This window comes from Periplaneta americana, chromosome 5, assembly GCF_040183065.1.
Source record: "Periplaneta americana isolate PAMFEO1 chromosome 5, P.americana_PAMFEO1_priV1, whole genome shotgun sequence".
Lineage (NCBI taxonomy): Eukaryota > Metazoa > Arthropoda > Insecta > Blattodea > Blattidae > Periplaneta > Periplaneta americana.
In genome coordinates this window covers 123985338-124008667 of record NC_091121.1, presented here as the reverse complement: position 1 = coordinate 124008667, position 23330 = coordinate 123985338, and the positions used below count along the sequence as shown (strand labels likewise).

The 23330-nt window shown below is 34.6% G+C and overlaps 1 long non-coding RNA gene across 1 annotated transcript; it reads left to right on the top strand.

Moving 5' to 3' along the window:
• Nucleotides 1-5301: 5301 nt before the first annotated feature.
• Nucleotides 5302-6807, top strand: LOC138700137 (uncharacterized). The gene is made up of 3 exons (XR_011332250.1): nt 5302-5400; nt 5617-5824; nt 6080-6807. It is a non-coding gene; the product is annotated as an uncharacterized lncRNA (long non-coding RNA).
• The last annotated feature ends 16523 nt before the right edge of the window (nt 6808-23330 follow it).

Here is a 23330-nt window from a genome sequence, read left to right as displayed (position 1 = left end):
CTTTAACTTTTCACTCTAATCCATCTTCACAGTCAAATTATACCCTATAGTTTCAATAGTTAACAGAATTAAAGTTCTATGCTATTAACTGTAAAATTAAAATTACATAAAATCATACAGTAATTCCTGGCTTATCATTATAGCTACATTACGAGAACCTGTGATGTTGAATGAATAAGTTATAAACTTACATTATTTTTAAACTGAGAATAACTGAAATTAAGTTAATCTATTACCTCAAAATTCTCCTTATTTCACTAATAACAACATATTTACATACATTTAAATACTGAATATAAGTTGAGGTAAAATGTACACTAAATATTGTTCAGTGTTGGTTTAATATTACCAATGAGCGAGCATGCAATGGTTAGAGAACAAAACAACAAGGGGAACACGTTTGTAATTCCTGAATTAAACTAAATTGAGTGAGCTATTCAGTTGTAATAGTTTGAGTTCTTTTAAAATTTGGGATGATTTGTCGTCCTTCATTTCCAACTTGGCTGCCTCTTCTTTCAACATATGTAGGAATTCTTCCATTTTGTGCAAGGACTTTGTCAACTGGTAGTGCAGGAATCCTGAAGCAAGCCATACCGTTACAAATTTGTTTTGTTTCGTTGGTGGGTCTAATACCAATAATGTTTGGAACCAATCATGTAGTTGCGAATCTGGCCATACTTTTACTAGTAAAGCTTTTGCTCCTTCCCATATGGTTTTCGCAGCACCACAATTTGTGACACGATGTTTCAGTGTGTCTAACCACCCACACTTTTTGCATGCCGGGGAGTCTGTTAAATTATGGCGATGTCTCTTTTCTTCAGTCGGTATAATCTGGTTGAGATAGCAATATACTGTTGTCTTCCATGCAGTCGGGATGTTTGCCATATGCAAATTGCGCCATATATTTCCCCATTTTTGGTTTGGAAACTTTTCCACGATACGTGGCGTTTGCACGGCTTTCTTCATGAGGTAAGTGTAGATAGTCTTGGTGTTTTGATTCTTTTCATTCGTGACTGTTGTTGGTGGATTTGACTCTATTATTTCCCAAATCATTTTCAGCGAGTGCGGTAAGGTGGTAGTTTTACTGCATAGTAGTGGAATGTGGTCTTGCCAGAATTTGTTGTCCATGGGATCGCTTTCATCGTGTTTCGCGCGAAGAATATTCCGTGTCAAAAGGGCCTGACTTTTCTCTTTTATTGCCGTCAGCTGTAAACCTCCTTTCGTTACTGGTAGATGCAACTGCGTTTTCGGAAGCTTGTAAAAATATCCTTTCCAGACATAGAAGCTGATTGCTCTGTCTAGCACTGTGGAGTATTTGGAAGGAAGAGGCAAAATCTGTGCTAGATACCACAATTTGGACAGGCAAAATACGTTTATGTGCCATATCCTCTCAAGGAGATTGAGGTTTCTATGTATATGCTGAAACATTGTTGCTCGAGTTCTTGCAGACGTAATGGACCAATTGATGTCAACCATTTCTTTGAAGGATGCACATACTGTCAATCCTAAAATCTTTGCTTTTCTTTTTATAGGGATATGATTAACAGTAAAGGTAAGTCAGAAAACAGATAAGGTTAATGCAACGAGTTAGATACTATAGAGAGGACAAAGACCTCAGAAAGTTGAAGACAATTGAACATTGGTCCGCCATGTTTCGGTTAGTCAAAACAAAGGGGCATGGCTCGGATGTTGTAGGAAATGACTGTGATGAAGTTAGTATTATTGTGAATTGAGTTACATATTAAGACTATGTTAATAAGTAAAAAGTAAAATACACACAAAAATTTACGTTTTATAACAGCTGTAGGCCTATGTTTTATTAGTTTCACTAAATATAGCTCAGATATTAAGTGACAAGCTATACTCGATGCAACCAAAGCAAAGCACCTAAAGACGATGAATTTAATCGGCAGAAAAGAAATAAATAATTTTTTGACTTCGTCACAAATTTAATTACCTTACAGCTAATCTAACCTAATATGAAATTATGTAATTCAGTGCTCACCAGGTGATATCAAGAGAGACGACGTATGTAACTAATAGTAGTAAAATATAGGAAAGGTAGTGGCGGAAATTAAAAAAAATATATCCAGTAATTAAGTTATTGAGAAAAATGCATTTGAAATTGGAATTAACACAGAGAACTTTTGAAAACTGAAATTATTAAAACTACAAATAATCTCTTAGCATGCAACATAATAATTAAAGAATGACACTAATAGAAAGTTACTCATTATCATAACTCACCACATTTATTGAAACGATAAGATACTTACTATTAACATTGTTATCAGAAACAACAGGAGCCACAGCTAGGTACACTTCTTTTCGCGTGATGGAGACATCGTGTAGTCTAATATAATTTGAAACAAGCATTGATCTCAAACGTGTCTCGCAACTAAGCAGAGGCTTTTGCAGAATAAAACTGTTCTTACATTATTTTGAACAATAATGACAAATTGTGTGTGATGCAAGTGCTAACTTTCCTCTTTGGTAACAAAAAGAGTCCTACGCATTAATAAAAAGAAAATTGGAGTAGGCCCTATAAACACAATAAATACTATACTATTGATGGTACAAACTTATTAATACAGATACTTCGCTTATGCTCAGTCCGTCTTATCTTATAATTCTCTGCGGCAATGGTACCTGTATTTGAAAGGATTTAATTATCCAGCAACGAATATTATGATTTACGGTACATTTCATTTAAATCCGAGGGAATGAGACATTTTTGGAAATTTTAAAGTCTAAATTATTACTTTTTCATTTATAAATCAGCTTTTTACAAAACTTATAGCGAAATGTTTAAATTAAATATTGATGTATCTGAAAAATATAATACATGTACCAACTCGTTACAGTGTATAGGGAAGACCAGGTAACTTGATACCCTAAGGGTGAAACCTAACCATTTCTCCCCCATTACTACAAATGCTAGTGGATTATGGTGATTTTCTAGTTTGAAGGTTGAATTTTCTTTTGCCAACTTCGTTTCGAATTTCGATACTGACAAATACTATAAATGGTAGTGATTTTGTAACTGGTATGTTGGCAGCTGAGGCAAATATCGACAATATTTGCCGGTACTGGAGTTCCATGAAATTAAAATTGTACTAGATTTCTCAGCCGGTTACTGGAAGATAGTGAAATTCGAACTTATTAATCATTAATTAATATTAGTATTAATATTAATACATAATAGTTATTTTATGTGTTGCGTTGTGGTTATAATTCAAGAATAGTCAGATAAGTACGAATAAATATAATATACTTGGGCGTGATAATGCACGTGGGTAATGGATAGAAATATTATTTCAAATTTTAATGAATTTCTTTCGTGTTTAGATTTTTATTACTATGTCAAAAAAATGAAATAGTGTTGCAGTGACTCCTCCAAGGAAGAAAATGTGTGGCATTCAGAGTACGCTTCAGAAATCTGCAGTTCACGTGTATAATGAGTTGAAGAAAGAAGATAATGAAGAAGGAATTATGCTAACGGAGATAGCAATTACAAGCAGAATAGGAAAATTATTAGGAGTAAGTATTCTTAAGCATACATTTCAAAGTGGTATTCAGTTTTAGGAGTTTGCACTAATAATTTCATGATTGTGGTCAAACAAAACAAATTTTTAAGTTAGGCCTAGATGTTCAATCTAGTCAGTGATTTTCATATTGCCAAACTAAATACATTTAAGATACTGTAATACTGCAGTAGGTGATAGCTTAAATACATTTACAAATTAGACGAACAAATAATCAAACAGCACAAAGTAAATTTCCAGTTTTCTCTTTTAGTATTAAATTAACCGTTCAGATCACAATTTACATGCCACATCGGCCGAAGAAAATACAAGTCATATTGTAATTATTAACTTGATATTGCAGCAAATATTACATGAATGTTGGCCTGTTATGGTGCTTAAAAATAATTCAGTTTTATATAATAACTATATAACATACTCTATAAAGCATAGGAACGTTGACTCTGGCTGAATAATTTATTCATGACTGGTCTAAGTAATATTAAATATGGTGTTTCTTCAGAAAAGCTACCCCACCCAAAGTACTTGTTAAGATATAACACTCGAGAGGACGAGGACGCACTACTGGGAAACTAACCATTTCTCTTCGTCATGGACCTCTCGCATGTTATATTGGTAATTAGTAACAAGTTTGAGGGAGGGACTACAACAATGCATTAGAATATACAGGTAAGTGTCAAAGGATTTTTGTGCTGAATGTATTTGTGGCTGTGCACTAAAACCACGTGTGCATCACTATGTAAATATCACAGAAATCAATTAAACAAAATAAAATTATGCCTTCTTTGATGTAGCTTTTCTGGAGAATTACCTAAATATTAGCCTACTTAAACCTATCGTAGACCCAACCTAACATGTTGATCATTTTCTATTCATATAGCTGCAAATGTTGGTATCATGCATGAATTTTATGATATAACAATTTTTAGAAGTGTTATGTTATTGTTTGTTATTACAGCTTGGCTTTACTACAGCCACGAATGTGATAAATTCACAGAAGGGGACCCCACTTGTGACACCAGGAAAACATAGACTACGTAAACATCCAGTGACTGATGCTGATGATTTTACGAAAGATGCAATTGCGAGATTTATTTATGACAAGTTACATAACGGTAGGGAAGTTACAGGAATTATTGTGTTGATTTATGCAATGTAATTCTGATATTAGTCATATGTATAAAAATATGGCATAATTTTCATTTACTGTTACAGGGGAAGTACTAACAGCAGCAAAAGTTCTGGAACATATGAATGATGATTATGAAACATATTTATTTAGAGTATCCTTATCATCGGTGAAAAAAATTTTGAAAGAGATGTAATTTCTATGGAGCAAAGGGGATCCTTATACACATGTACGAGAAAGTGATGTTATTCGTTTTTAAGAGAATATATAAGAAATGTGGAGCGTGAGAACCCTAAACCCGTAGTATTCTTGGATGAGACTTGGATTTTTATGAATGGTAAATTTCAATGTATTGTGAGACATTGAGTGATTGAATTTTTTACTAACAAATAGGTTAACACTTATGTGGAATATGAAATTGCAATTAATATAGGCTACTAGTAATGAATTCAGGTGGGAACAACATGTTTTGCAATTAATAGTTTCATATTATAACTAGAGGTTAGTTATAAAATTCCTGAACGGTTTTCCTGTCTTTAAAATTTTTGTGTCTCTTAGAGTGTCAATGTGAATTGCTTTTCTCTCTCTGTTTTTTTTAAGTAGGATCACTCACTTACTCATGAAATAAACCAGGTGACGTTTCCAGTGACATGAATGGTGTTATTCGTAGACCAACAAATGAGGGTGGAAGATTAGATGCCGGAACGAAAGGTGGATTTATACTCGGTAAGTTATATTGATTTATATTTTACATAAATTTGGCAAGAGTAATTTTTTAAATCAGGGTACAAAAATATAAAAATTGGTGACTAAATAAAAACGTGGGAAAGCCTTTCACCAAAGAGGATCTCATGTCATGTTATGTTATGTTTTATTTTCTTTATTTAAATGCTGTGAATTCATGTGACGTAATTATATGCCCAGGTATAATTTTTATTGCAGGTGCTGATTTAATTTTTTCATGCAATTGAAAGAAAAGTCAGGACTACCATAGTGCTATGAATAGCCCTGTAGTTGAGAAGTGGGTGCAAACACAGTTATTGACCTGAGAACATTAGGGCAATGCGTTATTGTCATGGATAGTGCTGCATATCATAGCAGACTTGTGAAAAATCAGCCAACAACAAAATGGAGGAAAGAACAGCTACTGGTGATTGCAACTGAATATAATAGATTTGTTGTACTAAATGATAAGAGTTAATGGTGTGAAATCACCTTTTGATATTACATTGCAATATTAATTTCCATACTTTACAGTCATTATTATTATTATTATTATTATTATTATTATTATTATTATTATTATTATTATTATTATTACCATTACTACTACTACTACTATTGCAACCGTTTCTCTTATTTCTCATAATTAGGCATACTTATAGATGCTACTTTTTTCTTTCAGGTGAAATTGAATCTACATAAGAATCCTAAAACAACAGAGCCTTGCCAATTACTATTCTGAAGCGGCCTTGTCTTATGTGTTGTGTCTATATACAATTAATTCTTTCAGTTTTTTTTCCCCTTTAATGTAATGAAGTTGTTGGTTGATTGATACCAAGTGTTCAGCAGTTGATGTCATTTGTTATCTTGCACTCCAATATTTAACCAGATGATTGAAAGCTGTGTAAAGTTAAACAGTCAAGACAGTGATCCATATCTTCATTGAGATTTCAGAAATGGCATGGGGAGATTCTGAAATATCAGTTCTTTGTAAATATTTGAGACAATCATGGCCTGTGATAATATGAGTACTGCCACTGTAGATTTTCATAGAAGTTCAGTTATTAAATTAGGTGTATTATTTTTACTATGTATTGTACTATATTTTTGTTTCGCTTAATTGATGAATTATATATGCTGTAAATTCAATAGTAGACTGTAGGCCTATAGCTTAACTGATGAATTGTATGTGCTGTAAATTAAATAGTAGGTTGTATACCACAAGTGATGAATTGTTTATGCTTGTAATGTGAAGTAATTTGCATGATATTTATTATCAATTTCTGTATATTTCAACTGATTGAATTGTTTATACTTTTAAATTGAATTAACTTGCTTGCTATGTATTATATTTTATAGCTTAACTGATGAATAATTGTTTAGGTTTGTCAATTTAATAATCTGAGTGCCATGTACTTCTCGAGGGTAGTTTGGATCCCCCATTTGGTCTGATTAGTTGGTTTCTTCTGAGGATTTTCCTCCATCGTGGAGCGGATGCCGGATGGCCTATTGCAATTTTTTCATTTGCTTTAGAATCATTCCGATTTTTGTTACCACATTGTCATGATCTGATCTTGTTATTCTTTTAACAGTGTGGTAAGATGCAGGTATAGATAACCTTACAGTAATTTTGCTACCTTTCAACTACCTCATTACCTCCCACTCCATAAAGTTCATGGATCCACGGAAGTACCAGTCGTCGATGTAATTCGACCATTTTGCTTAAAATATTAAAACACTGTAAAATATTGAGATTTCATGCTGTTACGTCCAATACTGCAGCAAGAATATCTGATTTTGAATCTGATAGTATGACAGCCTTCTCAGATTTATGAAGTTGATACTGGAGATTTTGTAAGCTTAAAAGTGTATCTAAATTTTCACTATCAAAATTAGTCAGTGTTTGAAGTTAGTTAGTTAGTTAGTTAGTTAGTTAGTTAGTTAGTTAGTTAGTGGCGTTTAAAAAGGGCGCGTCAGCTACTATGGCTATTTGCGCCCTTATCTAAAATCTTTCACTAAACACAAACACAATACAATAACCAGAAAGTTTAAAAAACTAAAAGGCGTTGTCACGGTTAAAATGGGGCAAACAAGTGTTTGAATATAATTCCCTGTAAAAGGGAATATACTGGTATTGTACTACAACACCACTACGTCTATGGCTTGGTAAACAGGATCCATCTATAAAAAATACTGTATGTAGTCACTCACTTACCAGATCATTTATAGTTTCTAATGATTTTTAAAATGTCTGGAGAAGTATCACATTTCTTAACATCATCTGTTAAAGTTAACTTATATACTATTCATTTTGAAATAACTTGGGATTGTGTTTTATTAGTAAAGTTTCCCTTGATTGAGCAAGTTTGAGTTCTCCAAGTAGAGTCAAAAAGTCTGTTGGGATTTTGGCTCAGTTTATTAATATTTGTGGACTGTGATTTTTTGTTCTAGACAACCATATTATCTGCAAATGATGAGATTATCATAAGATCTATTTCTTTAGTTAGACCATCGACATTAATATTGGAAAATGTATTCCTGAAAACAACAATGTGGGAAGCTCAGATGAATCTGTCTCTATTTACATATTTGTGACAATGAATCAAATAATCAAGTCACTGACCCAGTATAACACTTTATCATGGACACCCTAAGTTTGCAATTTCTTAAGTGATTTATATTTACAGAGCCATATGATCCTTGAAAATAAATTAAAATTGCTAAGGTGTTTTGTTTTCTGCTTAAAATATCTTTAATATCTTGACTAAAATTTAAAATCTGTCCATTTGTTGAATGTAATTTTCTAAAGTCAACTCAATAAGATGAAAGTTAGTTACTAGATTCCAGGAACCAATTCAATCTATGAAATCATCTCTTCCATAATTTTGGCTATCATACTGGTAAGTGGTATCTGTCGATAACTCGAAAAGATATTAGTTGAATAATTGCTTTTCAAAATTGATGTTATGATAGATTTTCTCCAGACAGATATTGTATTTTAGATGAGATTACAAGATAAAAGTAGTGAGTTTGCTTGTTTGCCAACATATTTAAGAAAATCAGCATGTGTATTGTCTGGACTTGGAGATGTTTTGGGTCTTATGTTATTAAATTAATAGTAATATTCAGTTCTTGATTAAATATTGTTATATAAAGTAGATTGTAGATTTAATATTTCTTTCAGTTTTTCTTAATAGTCTGACGTACACCGATAAAACTAACACCCACACCACCAACTAATCTAATATAAATTAAAATATAATTATATGTAGAAAAAGTAATTAAAATTATAAATACACGTAATAAACCATACCCCCTAATTTCAACAATATACTATTTTATTCCCTTTTACAGCTTGTAGATAATTATTAATTATAGTTATTACTTATTAGCATAATATTTATTGAACTTATTGGCTATTTCACTTCGTTTGAAAGATGTTATTGTGTACAAAAAGCATTTTTTGATGATCGTTTCATGCTGTATGTTGTGTATAAATCTATGATTTCTGGCCATCTGTTCTGTGTAATCCATCTTTTGTATAGAATTAATAAAATACCCTTTTGGTAGTAATTATTTTATTAATTGAGTATTTAATTTTCACCAGCTCACATTTCTTGAATCATTTGTTTTTTCTTATTTAAATTTAGAACACAAGAGCCAAAAAGAGACTTCACAGTTATGTATCATACATTTTTTCAATGACAGACGTGGAGTTGCAGAAATAATAAGTGTAAGTGTAACATTATTAAGTAATTTACAAACAAATGAAATCTTTAAAAAGGTATCTAGAAGTGAAATTACTTATGGTTTTTAAGGATCAAAATTATTTTTGTAAGTTGATTTATTATTATTTCAGTTTTAGCCTAGTTGTATTATCCATTTCCTTACTAATTTCAAAAGATAATCAGAAGTTCATTCGAATTCCAACCAAAAGTCAATTGGTTATTAATTTATCTACCTTTAGGAAGTACAGTATATGTACGCTGGAATCTTTGAAGTGAAGTGACAATAATTTAATTGGTCTTGGAACAGATTTGATTCTTGAATATTATATACTATACTTTGTTGTATATTTACGTCTAGTAACCTATTAATGCTAATACTAATAATAATGTAAAGGAATAAAAGAATAGAACATAGCAATACATTTCTCATTATTATTGAAACTATTTCGAATAACCTTCCAACATTAAGGTAAAGTACGGTGACTAAAGAAGTCATTCAGTACATAGGATCGTGATTTTACTACATGTGGTGATATCTGGTAACAGTTGGCAACACTGACAAGGCGGAAATATTTGCTGTTAGGGAACTGAACTTACGTGATCCTCACTATACCTTTGATAAGCACTCCTTGCGGAGGCTGGCGGTACTATAGACCGATAGACCGCCATGTTTTTTAGGGAACGATCCATAGTACTGTTGGCCTCCGCAGGGAGCGCTTATCAGAGGTCTTTAGCCTCTCTATAGTATCTAACTCGTTGGGTTAATGATTGTAGGAGTAAAGTATTGATTTTAGGAAGCAGCCATGCAAGAGGTATTTCCTCACTTTTGAAGTCGAAACTGGGCGATGAGTTTGAAATATCTAGTGTATGTAAGCCTAAGAATGTTGTTGAGGATATGATGAAATTGAGTTCAGATTTTTCTAAGAGGGATCATGTAGTTATAGTGGGTGGGCCAGGTAATAGTATTGATAACGATTGTAACTATTCTATTGAGAAAGATGTCAACAACATAATTGAGATGAGCAGCCATACCAATGTGGGATTTCTCAGTCTTTTCAGCAGGTACGACAAGCCGTATCTTCACAGGAGGGTGCGGAGCGTGAATATGCGGCTTGAGCGGGCTCTGATGGGACCTGGGGCATCACACATTGGTTTGATAGATGTAAGCCCTATAAGAAGGTATGAATATACGTCACATGGCCTGCATCTGAATGGTAGAGGCAAGGAGCACCTTTCGGTTCTTATTGCTAATAGCATCAGAGGCAGCCATGTTAAAAAGCAGAGATGTAATATTCCTGTGTTAGTTAATGCTAGGGCTTCTCCTTTTTTAGGTTAAACCTCCCACCAGTAAGGTGTTTGAAACAAGTTCAACTAAATTGTAAATGCTCTGATGTTTCTAGTAATGAACACAGTAACTTCACTATTTTTCATCAAAATATTAGGGGATTAAAACAAAAAACTGATGAATTGATCACTTCTTTAGCAACTCAAAAGCATAAACCTCAGATATTATGTATAACTGAACATCATATGAAGCAACAGGAAATACTACAACTGTCTTTACATGGATATGTATTAGGTTCTCATTTCTGTAGAGATGTCTTCCAAAAAGGGGGTGCCTGTATTTTTATCAGAGAGGATCTATTATTTAGTAAAATTGATATATCTGATTTTTGCCTTGAACAAGATATTGAAATCTGTGGAATACAAATTGGTTATGAGATATCAAATTTAATTATCTTATGTGTTTATAGGGCGCCAATGGGAGATTATAAGAAATTTACAACTAACTTAGATTCATTATTGAAAAGACTTTATAAACCACATACCGAATTTGTAATCTGTGGTGACATAAACATAGATTATCTATCAGAAAGCTCACGTAAAAGAAAATTAAACTCACTTCTTGAAACTTATAATCTTAGTCACACAGTAAGTTTTCCAACCAGAACACAAGCTGGAAGTAGTACTGCCATTGATAATATATTTATAGATAAAAGTAGATTGAATTCCTATTCAACAGTACCATTAGTCAATGGCCTGTCTGATCACGATGCACAAATTCTAAGTGTTTTCAATATGAGTGAAAAATTCCAAAGTGTTAATCTAAAAATAAAAAAAAAAGGATTATAAATGCTGAATATCTTCATCATTTAAATACATGTCTACAAAATGAATCTTGGGAAAATGTATATAGTACCGATACCATTGATATTAATACTAAATTTAATGCATTTTTCACTGCATTTACGAATTATTTCAATGAATGTTTTCCAGTCAAGGTGGTGAAAAAATGTAAAAGTAAAAACATGTGGATAACTCAGGGAATTAAAATATCATGTGCTAGGAAAAGGAATCTATATTTAATGAGTAGGAATAGTGATGATCCTCATGTTCTTAATTACTACAAGAATTACTGTAAAACTTTGACAAAAGTTATAAAAGATGCAAAGAAAATGTATCTGAATGAAAAAATACAAAATTCAGATAATAAGATTAAAACTATTTGGGATATTATTAAAAATGAAACTAATCGATATTCAAAGAGTGAAAATATTACTTGCATTAAAATCAATGATAGTAAAATAGATAACCCAAAATCAATTGCAAATCATTTTAACGACTTCTATATAAATATTATTCAGAACTTAAACATTCAAGATTGTGCAGAAGATGCTGCACTTGGTTACCTAACTGATGCATTTAACACTGAGTTTTTAGGTCTCAAATTTATTCCCACTACCGCAGCAGAAATCATGCATGTGATAAAACAACTAAAAACAAAATATTCCTCTGGATATGATGAAATTCCAAGTAAAGTTCTGAAAGCTTGTTCTGAAATATTATCCCATCCGTTAAGCTATCTATGCAATTTGTCAATGCAATGTGGTATTTTTCCAGAAAGACTCAAATATTCAATAGTAAAACCAATATACAAAAAGGGAGATAAATGTACTATTGCTAATTACAGACCCATATCATTATTAACAACATTTTCAAAAGTGTTTGAGAAAGTTATGTATAATAGATTATATCATTACCTGGAGTCCAACAATATATTAGTTTTAGAACAGTTTGGATTTAGAAAACAAAAATCGACAGAGAATGCTGCTTTTAGTTTGGTGGATGAAATACTAAATTCATTGAATTCGAAACTACATGTAGGTGGGATTTTTTGTGACTTGGCTAAAGCATTTGATTGTGTAGACCATAGCATATTAGTAAAAAAATTGAAGTTTTATGGTATTAAAGATGAGATGTTGGGTTGGTTTACATCGTACTTATCAAATAGAAAACAAAAAGTAGAAATAAATGTACCAAATAGTCATGAAGTTACTTATTCAGAATTTAGAAATATTAAACATGGTGTTCCGCAGGGGTCAATTTTAGGTCCATTGTTGTTTCTAGTTTATATTAATGATTTAACCTTGACCATAAACAATTCATCCCATGTAATTTTATTTGCAGATGATACAAGTGTAATTATTTCAAGCAAACAATACGATCATTTTATAAACACTTCTAATACAGTGCTGAATCTAATGAATGAATGGTTCCATGCAAATAAACTAGCACTTAATGTTGATAAAACCAGTGCAGTCAAATTTAGTACACACAATAGTGCTCAGGTTTCCTACAGTATTCGATTAAATGGAACTCATCTCAAAGAATCTATAAGCACAAAGTTTCTTGGTTTAGAATTGGATAATCATTTGAACTGGAAAACGCATATAGAATGTATTACTCGTAAATTAAGCTCTGCCTGTTATGCATTAAGATCCTTATCTACTATTGGTGATATAAACTTACTTAAAATGTCATACTTTGCATATTTTCACTCTGTAATGAAATATGGATTAATATTCTGGGGTAACTCGTCTGAAGCTAAACACGTTTTTGTTTTACAAAAGAAAGCTATAAGAATAATGACCGGTGTGCATAAAAGGACCTCATGTAAAAATATTTTCCGAAACTTAGAAATCTTGACTTTACCTTGTGAATACATTCTTTCCCTAATGATGCTGTATATTAAGAACCAAGATAAATTCAGTACTAATCAAGACATTCATCATTTTAATACAAGACATAAATCAGATCTTCATCTACCCTCTGTTAGTCTAAGCTGTTTTAAAAAAAGGAGTTCGCTATTCATGTATAATAGTCTTCAGTGCACTGCCTAATTATCTTAAAGATTTGAAGAACAACGAGAAAAGGTTCAGAAAAGAATTAACCAAATTTCTACATACTCATACCTTCTACACAATTGATGAACTGTTTATGCTTGTGAATTGAATTATTCTACTTAAATGACATGTACAATTTTATATAGCTCAACTAAAATATGTTTTTATATTGACTTAATATGTTTACTATGTATTGTATTTTTTGATGAATTGTATGTACTGTAAATTGAATAGTATACTGTATAGGTCAACTGATGAATTGTTTAAGCTTATAAATTGAATTGATCTACTTCATATGAATTGTATAGCTTAACGAAAATAAGTTTATAAATTGAACTAATTTGATTGTATATGTTTGTATAGTTTGGCTGATGAATTGTATATGTTTTTAAAATGATTACTAGTCTGTGTAGCTCTACTGATGAATTGTATATAGACCTACTGTAAATTGAATGGTAATATGCATAGCTCAACTGATGAATTGTTTATGATTATAAATTGAATTAATCTACTTGATATTAATTGCACAAATTTGTATAGCTTAATGAAAGTATGCTACTTTGTATTGTATATATTCGTATAGTTTTGGCCTATGAATTGTATATGCTCTAAATTGAATAGTAATCTATATAGCTCTACTGATAAATTGTTTGTGTTTGTAATTTGAAGTAGTTTGCATGATATGTATTATCAATTTCTGTATATCACAACTGGTTGAATTGTTTATGCCTTAAATTTAATTAAATTGTTTTGTATTATAATATAGCTCAACTTATGAATGATCGTTTGCGTTTGTAAATTTAATAATCTGATTGGCTATGTATTGTATACTTTTAGTAGAGCCATCGATGTAGCTCAGTCGGCAGACTCGCTGGGCTGCTGATCCGGAGCTGCGTTCGGGCTTGGGTTGGATCCCCCTTTGGACTTTGGTTTCTTCCGAGGTTTTCCACAGCCGTGGAACTGAAGCCGGATGGTCTATGGCGAGTCCTTGGCATCAACACCTTTGATTTATTTGATTTGATTACCTGGTTGGGGTTTTCCGAGGTTTCCCTCACCGAAAAGGCAAATGCCGGGTAATATTTTGGCGAATCCTCGGACCTCATTTCATCTCACTACATCTCGCCAAAATGTAAAAAAAAAAAAAAATTGTACAACATTGTAAAAATTGTAGAAATTTACTAAATTGTAAAACTATAAAAAATTGTAAAAATTGTAATTGTAATATTGTAAAATGTTGACATGTTCCACATCTTAAAGCTTCATTGCTCATGTAAGATCTATGGAATAAAATAAATGAATGAATGAATGAATGAATGAATGAATGAATGAATGAATGAATGAATGAATGAATGAATAAATGAATGAATGAGTGTGTGTAGCAGCCCAGTTGCCTAATGGTACTAATGATGACTTTTGTACATTTATTTGTGCACAGGATGCCATACTAAATGTGTGTAGAATCTGTGGTAATTTTGTACACTCGTCTTCATCTCGGAGTAGGATTACAACATCGTCTGCATAAGCCCGGATCGTGAACATGTTGCACGTGGCTCGTCCAGATTGTAAGATGTTATGTGACATTCTAATAAGTGGTTCTATACCAATAGCGAATAGGCACATTGATAGAGGGCATCCTTGTCGTACCGATGATGCAATTGGGATACGTTTCGTAAAGAAACCGTTCACTTGAATTTTGGAGTATGCACTATCATACAAGCTACTTATAGCATTAACAGATTTTTCTGGTATACAGAAGTGTTTCATAACTCGTTGTAGAGAGAGATGGTTCATTCTATCAAAGGCCTTATTAAAATCTATTGATAACAATGCTGTTTTTTCATCCGGGAATTCTTCATAATATAAAATTGAATCACGAATGGTGGCAAGGTTGTGAATTATTGATTTGTCTGGTACACTGCAAGTTTGGCCAATTTCAATAATATCCCGAAAAGTTGTTTTTACTCTACACGCTAATATCTTCATAAATAACTTATAATCTGTGTTCAAGAGTGTAATTGGACGATATTCCGACACTGTACGTGGATTTGTAACCTTCGGGAGAAATATTACAATCCCATCACTGAACCCCTCAACTACAATCCCTCTATCAAAATGTAATTGAACAAGTCCACTAATGTGTCTTTAATTAAATTCCATTGCATTTTGTACAATTGATATGTAAGTCCATCAGGTCCAGGGGCAGAATTCTTGGGTGCAGTTTCTATTGCCCTAAGAATTTCTTCTTCTGTAATTGGTAGCTGAAGATCGTGTTGCTGCTGCAGATTCAAGGGTCTATTCACGTGCTTAAGTAAAGTGTCTGTTTCCGTTGCAGATGTGGGAGATGCAGAATAAAGGGCTCTGAAGAAGGTTTCAATTTCTTTAATACAATCTGAGTTAGATGTTAATTGTGTTCCTTCCGTTGTTTGGAGGTGGGATATATATTTAGTCCTAGCGTTGCGTTTTTCCTTTACAAGATGGTATAGGGCACATCTTTCATCTTCGCTTGCTGTTGGCGTTCTCGCACGTATCTTTACACCGTCCATGAATTTTTGTTGAAGAGCACAAATAGTCGATTTGATGTTCATAATTTCTTGCCACTTATTACTACCCGCCTGTTGTACCGCATACAATTCATTTAACAACTGATAATAAAAATTCAGTGTGTCTCTATTTGCTTCGGCTCGAATGATACCTGCTTGTTGAAAATAAGTTTTTATTCCAGGTTTTATAATGTTTACCCACTTTCGCATGATGTTGAGTTTGGACTTGTTGGCCTTGCTTATTAATTTTTCAAAATGTTGAGAAAATTGTTCACTAATTTCAGGAATGTGTAGTAAAGTGTTGTTCAGTTTCCAAGAGCCCTTACCATATATGGGAAGAGTAATATCAGTCTGAAGTGAGAGGAGGACACAGTCATGGTCAGAAAATGGCGTTGGAAAAACTTGTATACGGTAAATATATTTACTGTGTGTTCGAGTGATATAGAAAGGATCTAATCGCGATGCTCCATTTTGTCGGCGAAAAGTATATTCGACTCTATTACCATGGAGAAGCTCCCATGTATCTACTAAATGTAAGTCTTGTGTTAGGTTTGCTAAAACCGGAGATGGATTATACTGCCCCGTTTGATCTTTCGCGTGAAGCACGCAGTTCCAGTCCCCACCTATCAATAGACAGTCATATCTGTGACGAAGGAAGAAAGGGAGTTCCTTACTTAGAAAACTTTCTCTCTGTTGGCGATGATTAGTTCCAGAAGGGAGATATACATTGAGCACCTGAATGTTATTAATCTTCATGGCTATCACTCGTCCGCTTGGATGTTTTTCGATGGCATCAACCGTAAGTCCACAACGATAAATAACTGCCGTACCACGATTTTCATCACCAGTGTTAACAACATAATCGTACTGCGGTCCTATGAAATCAAAGTTTTCGGTATTCACTTCCTTCAACAATAGAATATCTATGCTATTTTGTCTTATGAATGCATTGAGTAACGACTGTTTATTTTTACTTTGTAAACAATTTATGTTTAATGTTGCATAATTTCGTAGTAGCACCATATATTGAATTAAATAAAGTAGTACAAGTACTGATTTGCCGTACGATATGGATATCCCAGTCTGCATATTCTACGTCCCAAAATTATTTATGGCTAACCGTCGTTAAGGGATTCTCCAGCCCTAACGTTTTTATCCTCCTTCGGAAGAGAATTTCCATCAGGACCGTCTTTCTTACTGCCGTCTTTGGTGCGACCGTAGATTGCGTAGGGGTGAGGTCGTGGACTGTTCTTGACTTTATTGCTAGGATACGTGGTTGTTGTGTTCTTTTCGCTGGAGCTGCTGCCAGACGCCGCCCCATCTTCGCGACTTCTCAGACGTGGGTCTCGTGTAAACTCATTTTGCGCCATAGGTTTAAGTTTCTTAGATGGTTTTTCGGTAGTTTCGGTAGGTTGCCCTATTTTGTTTTCTTCGAGATCGAGTGTGGATTCCCCAAGATGCAGAGGTGTTTTTATTCCAGATGAAATATTCGTTATTTCCACGTCATCGGCTATAACTGCAAGTTGTTCCATATCCTGTGCACGATCAGCTGCATCATTTGCTGTATACTCTATGATGTCCATGATATTTTGTTCATCTTCGGTAGTCACTGTTTTTGTTGCCTCAGTCTCTGATGCGGTATCGGTTTCCTCTTCTACAGGTGCGTCACGTTGCGTGGGCCGTTCCGTCGTTTGCTTCTCGCGTTGCTGAACGACTGTTCCCGAAACAATGTCACTTAATAACAGTTGTCGTGGTTTAACATTAACATTAAAGGTAGTTTTCCTCTGAGGGCAGTCTTCTTTTTTATGATTGGGCTCATGGCACACATAGCACAAAATTGGTTGTCCCACATACGTGATGTGTGCGTTATATCCAGCAATGGCTATCGATCCTGGAATATGCTTCTTGATTTCCATTTTTACCGCACGAACGCCATTGTTAACTGGGAAAGGATAAGCTGTGCTCCACTGTTCTTGTCGCACTGAATGAACTACACCATACGTGTTTAACACTGTTTGAATTAATGAACTCGGCACCTCCGGGGGTAAATTAAACACTCGGACAGTTACGGATGGAACATCTGCCTTGCTTACTTTCACTTGCGTTTGTTCACCATTATTATATTTGAAATCCGTTGTACCTTCATGTTTGTGTATCAGTTTTTCGTATATCGTGGGCGATATCACTTTTATATATAGTGATTTTTCTTGTGTATTTAATTGCAACATTTCTACCTGTTCTGTGTTTAATTTGAGAGTTTTTTTGTATCCAAAGATGTACATCCATTGCCATAGGACGAGTAGCACTACTGTCAAATTGTACTTTAATTGTATTTAGACGTCGAATTGTAGACATGTTTGGTTTTCCTGTTGTCACTTTTCTTTACTACGAAGAAGAAGAAGAAGAAGAAGAAGAAAAAAAACTAAAAAACACGCGAAAGTATTCGTAGAATGTAAACACTGCACGAAAATACTCCGGTGCAATGCAACACTAGTTTTTTTTTTTTTTTTTTTTTTTTTTTTTTTTTTTTTTTTTTTTTTTTTTAGGAGCAGTGTGTGCTTAAGTACCAGGTCCTTTACTTAGGACCCTTGCCTTATAATGAATCTAAAGGGTAGTATATGATTAGTTGGATAATTTGTTTAACTAATGTCTACTAGCAGCAGACAAGTCAGGTGGACAGTGTTGGTTGGATTTATTGAGGTGTAAGGAATGTGTTTAAGAAAATGATTAGGGATGGAAATTGCTATTGAGCTAGATGATTTGAATTTTCAACAATGGATTGGGATGAGTAAGTAGTGAGGATATGAAATTTTGGCGGATCAGCTTTATATACTCTGTGAATTTCATTATACCTAGCATTTCGAATAGTTGGGCGTTGCGAATCCGATAATCCGCTCCTGTTATGGTTCTGCAGATTGCCCTCTGGAGTCCATCTAGGCGTTGAAGGTGACGCGGGTGTGCTTGGGACCATATCTCACAACAATACAACATGTATGAACGAAGTAGAGTAGTATATAGTAGAGTCTTGATCTTGAGTGAAGTGGAGGTCTTGAAAACCGGGTAAAGCGCCATGAATCTCTGGAAGGCTCTGTCGCGGACGGAAGTGATGTGTTGTCGGTATGTAAGTCGTTTATCCAAAAATATTCCAAGGTACTTAGTTGTTGTGACAAATGGTATATCTTGTTCTTGAATGGAAAGAGAGTCAGTTCGATGTGGAAAGCGTTTGGTAAAGACTATAGCCTGAGATTTGCTTCCATTTATTTTGAGGCGCCACTTTGTTGACCATTGAGTGATAGAATCCAGTGCTTCCTGTAGTTGGAGACATCCAAAGTGAATGTTGACGTGCTGTGTGTAGATGACAGTGTCGTCTGCGTATAGCCCTTGCTGACACTTGGGATGTGTAGGTATATCTTGAACATATACACTGAATAGCGAAGGACTTAAAACTGCACCCTGAGGCACTCCTGCTTTGATTGGGTGAAAATCTGAAATAAGTGGTCCATCCCGTACTTGAAAGGTTCTGTTTTGTAAATAACTGTGAATTAATTTAATATAGGAGGACGGGATATGTATGTTATCGAGTTTGTATAGCAGACCGTCGTGCCATACAGTGTCAAAGGCTTGTTCTATGTCCAGAAATGCTGCTATAGTGTGCTGTTTACGCTGGAAACCATTTTGGATATGTGAAGTGAGTCTGTGAATTGCTTCTCTAGTACTATGATGAGGCTTAAATCCGAATTGTGCATGATGGAGATTGTTAGGATTGTTTAAGTATCTTTGGATTCGTGCTAGTATCAGTCGTTCATAAATTTTTCCAAGAAAATCCAGAAGACTAATCGGTCTATAGTTTTTTGATACAGTCGGATCTTTTCCTGGTTTCGGTATAGCTATTATGTGTGCCAGTTTCCATGCTGAAGGAAAGTAGTTGTGTTGTAGACAGGAGTTGTATATTTTTGTTAGATGGGTAATGGCCCGTTTAGGTAAATGCTTCAACATAGCTGGAGAGATTCTGTCTGGACCTGGTGTCTTGTTTAGATGTAGTTTATTGATAGCAGTTTTGATTTCTTGAGGGTGAGCATATGGAATAATATCGCTTGTAGGTCGATGTAGTGTTTCTTGTACTTGTTGATGTATTCTTGTTGAGAAATGCGGAGTTGATGGGTGGGAATGTGGACAGAATCTTTTTTCGAAGGATTTGGCAAGTACGTTGAGTTTCTGTTGGGGATCATAGATGAAGTTATTTGTAGAATCCTGGATGGGGGTTTTTGTTGAAGGTATGATTTTACCTAATATACGTTTCGTGAAGGACCAAAAATTTCTGGACGTTGGCTGTAATTGTTGTACAGTGTCTTCAAAATGTTTTTCTTTGTACATTTGGAATTTCCTACGTAGGGCTCGTTGGTATCTGTAAAATGCAGTTTTCGCTTGTGGATCTCCATACTGTTGCCATCGTTTCCGAGCTTTTGTTTTGGCCTTTAATAAGAATTCTAATTCTCGATTTGGGGTGTCATTTGTTATTACTGTAGTTGATGTTGATGAGACTTCTAAAAATATATTTGTTATAGTTGTAGAGAACATATTTATTGCCATGTCTATGTCGTCAGGTGTTAATTTTGGGATATTTCCTGGTAGTGCGTTATGTAGCCGTTTGGTGTATTCATTCCAGTTAGTGACTCGTGATGCTTGTTTGTGATGTGAGTGCAACAGTAGCGGTACCTTGAAAGTAAGTAAAACCGGAATATGATCAGAGTCTAGGGCGTTGATACAGTATTGTTCAAGTGGTATGTGTTTTGTTTTGTGGAGACAAATATCTAGCACGTCAGGTTCTTGGGCTGCTATCCATGGATATCTTGTAGGTTGTTGTGGTCCATTTATGGCGTAGTGGAATTTCGTGGAATGTTGTAGTAGAATTTCTCCTTTTATTGTAGTAATCCTTGAGTTCCAGGCTCGATGTTTCGCATTTAGATCACCGCATATTATAAAATGTTGATGGTGAGTTATCAGTGATGTAATGTCATGTTCATTTATGTGGGCATAGGGCGGGTAGTATACGGAAGCAATCAGAGTTTCAATCTTATCGAGTAGTATGAACACACCAGTGGCCTCAAGTGTTTGAAATATGGGCAGCGTCGCTACTCTGTACGGAATTGTACGTTTGATGAGGATGGCCGTACCACCACCTGGACGTTGATCTCTGTCTGTTCGTATGACATTGTAGTTTCTGATTCGGAGCTTTGTTGAGGGTTTGAGATGAGTTTCTGTAATACAGGCCAAGTCCACGCTGTAATTGTGAAGTAGTGTTTGCAGTTCGAATGTCTGGCGAATTATCCCGTTGGCATTAAAATTCAAGACTTTGAGGTTGCGACGTAATACTGATGATCTAGGGTTGCTCATTTGCGTTGGTAATTAGATTTGTTATACCTTCTATGAACGTTATTAGTTTAGACAGAGGATCGGAAGTGGACTGTATTTTATGAAGAGTGGATCGAATGATTCGAAGGCAATTAAAAATGTTGAAGGAACGAAGCAGGTGTAGGATGTCTTTAAAAGATTCAGCAGGAGAGTCGGGAGGAAGAGTAGTGTTTGCAGTATGACGAAATGTTGTTTCAAAAGCCTGCGGCTGCGCTGGTTGCGAAAGCTGTGGAAAATCAGAAGAAGTCCAAGCCGGTTGTTGAGTTCGATTTTCAAGACGAAACTTTTGTGTGTTGCGTAGTTTTTCTCGTAGAGCACTTTTGCGTTCTAATTGGACTGGGCATTGTCCATAACTAGCTGTATGTGCTCCATTACAATTTGCACATATGGGTGTGTGAGCTGGTCCTTTTATAGGGCAATCGGAGAATAAATGCTCTTGACTGCATTTGACGCAGCGAAGTTGTAAGTTGCATCGACGAGAGGTATGTCCAAATCCTTGACATTTGTGACATTGAATTATATGAGGACTTGTTCTGTAGCTTTCGATTTTAATGATGTGATTGTTGATGTCTCTTAATTGATAAATTGTTCTTGAGTGTTCAGTGTTTGGTAGTGTAACAACCCATATTGGTATAGGTCGTCTCATGGGTGAACCTTCGGTGTCATTGCTAGGTACTGTCATCTGTCGGACATGTTCTACATTGAAGTTGAGAAGTTCGAGTTCAGTTTTTATTACGTCTGATTCAATGAAAGTTGGAAGTCCCTTCAGTACAATTTGTAAAAGTTTGGTTTCTCTTGGTTCGTGTGAGTAGAATTTCAGTTTTTCAGTCTGGAAAATGTTGTATAGTATATCATAGTCCTTTCGACAAGCAGTGTGGTATTTGATCCCTTCAGAAGAGTAGCTGATTTTCATTGGTTGAGTGAGGAGTGACTGCAGCTTTTTATTGTTACCGAAAAAATTGCCTGGTGGAATGTTTGTAACTACGATTGGTGGCATTCTTGTTTGTTTGAGATGAGTAGTGGGTTTGTTTGTATTTTGGTTGGTATTAGTTGTATTCTGTAGATCATCATTAGGTGAAATTATGTCAGTGTCCATATGAGACGCAAGAGGTTCAAAACTGTTCTCTAGGTTAATGTCTGGATGAATAATGGACTCGTGCGAAGTGTTTTGGAATGTATCTGAATTTGCAATTTGTCCCTGAGTAGGAGTTAGTTTTGCTTTTTTCGTTGACTGTTCAGAGCTGTTTTTTCCTGCAGTCATTGTTGTTTTTACTGATGTTTCGGAATGTTGTTGAGTTAAGTGAAGTTTTTTCGAGTCCATTTTGTTTTTTGGTGACGTTCGCGAGAAGTTTCTGAGACTAGATGATTGTATCGTGAAGATGGTTTCATTACCTGAAACATGTGGTATCAGTTGCAAATCGTCGTCCTCTGGAGACGACATCGTAGTATTGGATGTTGATGTTGGAAGCAGTTGTGGCCGGTTTAAATCTTGTGATGAAAACTAAATCTTCTTTTTGTGACGAAACGTAGAGCGGAAGCGGGCAGTCCCACCGAAGCGGAAGTCCGGAGTAAAGTAAACAAAACGTAGGTGAAATCACTTGTAATGTTGCACAGTCACGATAATATTAATATAATGACACAGTATAGTTTTAAATAATAATTAAATAACACAAGGAAACACTCAATAACACGAACTATATACTTGAGAGGCACAATAGCGATATGTACGAGATACTCGACTAAGTACGTCCACTCAGGTAGGCAGTACAACACTAGTCTACAGTATACACCGTTGCTTACGGGATTACACAAGCTGGCGCATAGCACGATCGAGAGTAGGTCTCTGTGAGTCATGACAATTTCTGCCGCTAGGTTCGCCTCTCTGCCCTATGAAATGATGAATAGTACCATTACAAAGCATTGTGCGTCGTGAAAATAGTTCGATTAATTGTGCATTACTGATTGAGTACGAATATTATAAATATGCCAAGCATATTACAGTGTTATTTGAAGTTTGTTCAGCTAAGTTATATTTGAAAATTGTCTGTATTTTGCTATGTGAAGAACTC